The 6,000-nt window shown below is 43.7% G+C and overlaps 1 protein-coding gene across 2 annotated transcripts in view; it reads right to left on the bottom strand.

The window, feature by feature from the left end:
• FHL2 (four and a half LIM domains 2) overlaps positions 1–4,531 on the bottom strand; it is a 54,470-nt gene extending 49,939 nt beyond the window's left edge. Inside the window, exon 1 of one of the 2 annotated variants that reach the window (XM_048326581.1) lies at positions 4,511–4,531. The gene's annotated coding sequence lies outside the window, so the exon portion shown is untranslated. Of the gene's footprint in view, positions 1–2,240; positions 2,265–4,510 lie in introns of those variants that run through there. The other variant, XM_048326591.1, reaches the window with a different exon arrangement.
• Between the last annotated feature and the right edge of the window lie 1,469 nt (positions 4,532–6,000).

Raw genomic sequence — 6,000 nt, forward strand, 5'->3', positions numbered from 1 at the left:
CACCTCTGAGAAAGCTTTATCAATCCACTGTACCATAGGTGGGAGCTATGCTGTATGGTTTTCTCTGAGCTTTCCAGTGTGCTTTAGCAGCAGAGAATTCTCTGACAGGGCTGTGGTAATACCCTTCTACTCCATCATCCTTGTCACTTCAGCCCTACCGAGTGGTCTCCCCACCCTCAGCCCATTCTAGCAACTCCTGCCCAGGAAGTAGGGTAACACAGCAGATCTGATATTTGGAGTGGCACAGCTGGAGGTGGCTGCTAGTGGGGAGAAAGCAGCACCACTATGTTTGCTTATCCCTTATCAGCATACTTTGAATAAAAGACCATAATCCTTGTTGATTATATTGACATACATTAAAAAGAGCCTCTACCAAGAGACTGGGAAGTCATGGCAGCTAATTAGTAGGAAAGCCATTAAAAGACATTTTATCTTAAAAGTAGCAAGGTGTGAAAACTCTCTGTTTCTAAGGCTGACCAGTTGTGTGATGTCAGTTCTAAGGCAAAATCATAAAGCAGGCTGCTAAAAGCAATCATTAAAAAGCAAAAATCTTGATTTTCCAACTGTTCTGAAGATGTTGTTTTTAGGGTGTGTGCTAAATGCATCTGTGTGCTTCTAAACCAAAAGATGTGAAAGGAAACAAATGTGAGACTTGTATAACATCAGCAGCTTGCCTCATAGGGCTTTCACACTGGGAGTCTACTCTTTGGGCTTTCTCAAAATGGAAAAGCAAAGCTCAGTTCAGCCCAAACACAACCCAGATTATAAAGACTGACTTTGGACCAGGCCCAGACTAAAACAAGTCACGGCTCTCGTTAGCCCAAATCAAACCTCTGCCTTTCCTGCCATTTGCTCACCAGCTCCAGGACAGTCACAAGGATTGCCATGGGTTTGTAAACTCCCCTGTGAGTCTGTAGGCTCAGGGGTCACCCTGGTACCTCATTCTGCTGGTCACCTTCTGCCCCTCATGACAGCATCTGCCCAGCATGGCTCTGGGGAGGGGACATCTGAGCCTGGCTCTGCAACCTCGTCCTGCCCCAGTGCTTCTTGCTTTTCCTGGCCCTTCAGGAGCCCTGGCTGACAGCTGAGTCATGGACTGCGTTACTCTGCAGGAGCTCCTGCTGCTCCATTTCAGCTGTCTGATGGGTCCTGCAGCCAAAGGCCCTGTGGGCTGTCCTCCTTACAAATCAAAACAGGAAGAGAAATGTAACATTAAAAATAATCCAGGCATTAGGCTATGAGTTGCTATGGGGAACAGAAACCCAACCAAACAACAAGAAAAAGAAAACCCCCAAAACTTCTTAAATGTCATGGTATCCTAATTATCTCTGCCTGAACTCTTTTCCTGGATCTCTCCAGGAGAAAGAGACAGTTAATCTTTTTACCCTTCCAGGTTGTTGGGTAGCTTTTGGGAATAATCCAAACTCCCCTGAAATCAGTGAAAATTTTCCAAGGTCTCTGAATCAAGCCCCAAATGCAAGGTGGTACAAAGTGTGAGTGTCCTGCCTTACACTCCAGCTGAAAATACACACATTCTATAGGTGCCACGCATCAGTGCTCAGTAAGTAGTTCTTTCCCTTTCCTTGTTTCTCCAGTGCATGAGCAAGTCTCTCTGATACAGTAGATAAACCTCTTCTCAGGAAGGACAGGTCTGGCTCCCTTCTAGCAGTGAAATTGCCATTAGCAGTGGAGCTGCACATGACAGGAGTGGTCCTTCTCCTGGTCCTTGACTGCGTAATTTCACACAAAACCCTGTTTCAGTGACTTTGTCACCATATGAGACACTTTACCTGCTAACACCATAGGTCTCTGAATAGTAACCCCCCCACTTCTGGTCAGGCTGAAGAATTGTGCACAATCTCTGTGAATAGTCACCAAACTGCCCATATGGCCCAGGCCATCTGTGTTTTAAACAGTCAGCCTTTAAATTACATTCTCCAATCAGCGAACCACCTTAGATAGCACAATTTCAGTGGCAGCCTAAGAGATGAGACATTCACTGATGCCACAAGCAGATAAACTTCTGCAGACCTGAGTGCCTGCTGATGTGATCCCTTGCACCAAGGTTTTTAAAGAGGGCAGATAAAGATCTGGCCATAAAAATAGTTCCATGGGCAGACAGGCAGAGCAGTAAAGGATAAAGTGATGGGAATCATTTTAAACACTCTAATTCATTCAAATTGCTGTGTGTTAGACCAGCTCTGCTTGCAAATAGCTGAGGTGAAGGCAAAAAAACTTACCTGTGACTTTATAAGCTCTGTTTAGTACAGTTTGTGCCAGGCACAGATCAGGACAAGGTTTGCCAAAGCCTCTCATGAAGGTCTGTCATAAAGGCACTGAATTTTGGAGCAAAAAATACACACTCCCCTCCTCACTTAGCACCATCTTCTAGTGAAAATGAACATCACAGAGATGTAAGGATAACCCCACATCAAGCCACTACTTGCTATATCAGCTTGATTTTTCCAGAAGTGCTGCCTCAAGCAAGTTTCAAAATTTAAATTTCTGATACTCTTCACATTTCCCCAAAGTTGTTTTTTCATTACGTTTTTTTTTTTTCTAAGCTGTTACAACTCCCTAAGAAATTCAGATTCTGTGTGGCTTCTTCCAGCTTTCCTCCTCCTGACCATGGGACTCAGTGAACACCACAGAGTCATAGAAAAACAAAGCTGGATCCTCTGCCCCTGGGCAAGATCAGCTGCAGACATACAATTTCTGACAGATGTCCTGACAAAATGTTATCTTGTTCTTATTCAGCAGTCTTCCTGAGCTCTGTCAGCCTTTTCGGGTCATGCCTGACTCAGACCGTTCGCTCAATCCATAAATAAAAGCTCATGAGTCCTTCTGCAGCCAGTGGAGGTCTCCGGAAGGTGGGCCAGAGGTGGCTCAAGTAGGGGCACATGTGTCCTGGACAGGTTAGGTTAGACAACATGAACACCCTGCTATGTGCATTCTGTAGTGTGCCAGGCTGGTTTGGAATAAAAGCCTTCTAAAGGTATTCCTCTCAACCCCTGCGGTGTGGTAAAGGCCAAAGGGGTGAAGAACATCTGGCCAGCTGTGTTGCAGTTACTCAGAGAGAACAACCAGTAGTGGCACCACAGGTGGAGACATGCAAAGATAAGAAAGAAGAATTTTTTTTTTCCCATCCCAAAGATGTTTGTCAAAATTCCTCTTCTTGGTACCAGTTATTTTGAAAGCTTCCCATACGAACACACCACAAGACAATGAGAGTGGTCTGGGGCTCGTCCTCAATCACCTTACATCTTCACTTCCCTGCTGTGGGCAGGCCATCCCACATTGATTAATTATTGCTATTATTATTGTTATGATTATTGCTATTATTATAAAAACTGCTAACAAAGGTAATAAATATAGCCCCTGGTTTAGGTTGGCTTGTATCAGCATCTCCCTTTTTAGAGGAGTAAGGTCCCTGCTAAAACTTCTTCCTGCCTACAAAACATAATTCTGAACCACTTCTTCCATCATACTCACAACAGACACTTTCCAAATAGTCTAGTTCACCAGAACTCTTTGGAAATATCAGATGTGTATTTTGTGAAGAGCTCCTCTTTTTAACAATAGATTGTTATTTCAAGCAAATAGTTGGTGAGTCTCCAGGTTTTGGCAGTGGGTCCTGGCATCTTTGGAAAAAAAAGGATATTTATGAGCAATGCTGGTGGGTGGAGGGGCATACATCAGGCATGTAAAATGCATACCTTGTGGTTTTAGTGATGCATGAATTGCAACCACTGAAGGTAGTGAGGTGCATTCCAGTCACTGTGACAAAGGTAGCAGGCAGAGATTTGCCTTCCTAATTATTTATGGAAGTCTGGTGTTCCATTGTGCAATGCTGTCATGGATAGATTTCCTTTCAGAAATGCACTGCAACATTAGCTGCCCCTCCAAGCACCCACACAGTCATTTTTACATAGATGAATGGTGACATGACAGAGGTGCTATTTGTTGTACAGGTGTCACTGGAGTGTAGGGCACTTGGGAGTGGCTCCCTGTGCTCCCCAGGTACATCATGTTATACCTCAGAGAATCCATGGAGCGGGGACATGTAGCTGCCCAACAATGAGTGTCTCAGCCTCCAGATGGGTACAAATCCTCTCCCTCCTGCTCTTCCTTTTGGTTTTTCTCTCTTCCCTCTCTCTTCACTCCAGATTACACTCTGGTCAGTTTTAACATATCACCTGACAGGCATCTTTGAGCTATTATCAGATGGCTTAGGTGAATACTGCCTTGTCCTGGTCTTAGCTGCTCATTCTTACCCACAACCAACCTTCCCTGCTAGGCTGAAATAATTTTTTTCAAAAATTTGTCTGATTTTTGGCTCAGTGAGTCACCTCAGGCACCATGTACAGCCCATGGAGCCCAAAGCACCATTCAGCTTACCTGAAAGTGTAGGGACATCCTCTCTTATTAAACACCCTCACTATTTTAGACAGTGAGCACTGGCTTAAGCAAAACAAGACAAAACACCCCAGATATTAGCTATAAAGGCTACCTCAGAAAAAGAGTTGCTCCAAGTCAACCTTCAGGTGGAAATCATCCTTGGTGGAGCTGGATTCAGAGAGGGAAAAGGGCAAGAGAGCCTGTGATTCACAGATAACTTTTACAGTTTTCCCCTTTTGCCACTCAGTGCTTTTCACACAGCTGTAGCAGCACAGCACTAAAGAAACTACAGCTCTGCCTGCTAAAATAAAGATACTCCATGCACATACAGGGCTGACCTGACATGGGCTTGCAGCAGAAGGTTTTAAAGGAGATCTGCTTAAAGCCTGCTTGCAGATGGCAGGTCATTTGCATGTCAGAAAACAGTCCCGATGGAAACAAGTAAGCATAAACACCTACCCTTTACAAGCCTGCTTTCATGCTCAAAGAAACCTGATGCTCAGCCATGTGGAGAAATCATTTCTTTCCTCTCCACAGCAGAAAGTTCACTGAAATGGAAAGGAGCTCTTACAGCTGAGTGCTCCAACTGGAATTATTAAGTATTTTTAATAACTGGCAAAATGATGCAGTTTATCTGTTATCATGTAAATACTCTGTACTAAATACACGAAACCATTTTTTGCAAGATTAGTTTGGCTTAGACACATACTATAATAATTAATTTTAATGAAAATGTGTAAGTCTGAAACAGGATTTAAATATTATTTCCTATCACTTTAGTGCCTTTGTATAAAGGTGAATGTGATCCTTTATGTTTAAATGGTTTAAAACACCCAGTTTAAACTGCATTACACAAGAACTTCCGTGTTGCCATTAATAGCCCACGCTTAATTTGAAGTACAGAGGAAAAATAGTAATCAAAACCTGAATTTCCAAGCATTTTCTATTTTAAACACATCTCACTTATATTTAAAAATGTGATTTATTTGCTAAGTTAAGAGAATCTTGAAAAAAGATACGGAAAGCAGAAGTTATAAAGCATACAGTTTACCTTAGCTGCCTCGAGGAGTCCCCCTATAACACACGCTTGCCTGGGCTCATCCTTTAAAACTGAGTTAATAGGGATTTAATACAAAAACAATGCCACAAGCTTACCAGACTGGCAGCCCACAACTGTCTGCAGGGATGCCCTCCTTCTGCATCCTCATCACTGCTGTCCCTGCAGACAGTGGTGGCCTCTTTCCCCTCAACACCCACATAAGGCTCACCCGGCACCAAAGAGGTACCAAGTGGGTGGGAGGAAACATTTTCTATTTGCAGGACAAGGGGGCACTATATTTTTAGTACCTGGATCCTTGCCTATCCCACTGTCCCTCTGGGATCAGCTTCCTACCTTGGTTTTTGAGTCCATGACCCAACAGTTCCAGGAAGAGACCAAAACCTTCTTCTCAGCACTGAGAACTGTACATGCTCATGGCATGTTTCAGCCAATGGACATTCACACACATTTAAATCTTGTTCTGGCCTGGGGTCTTAAGCATGTGCTAAGACTTTAGGAACTGGTTCCAGGGAAATCAGTTTCTTAATTTGCAAGCCACTGCC

Source organism: Corvus hawaiiensis, chromosome 2 (genome assembly GCF_020740725.1).
Source record: "Corvus hawaiiensis isolate bCorHaw1 chromosome 2, bCorHaw1.pri.cur, whole genome shotgun sequence".
Classification (NCBI taxonomy): Eukaryota; Metazoa; Chordata; class Aves; order Passeriformes; family Corvidae; genus Corvus; species Corvus hawaiiensis.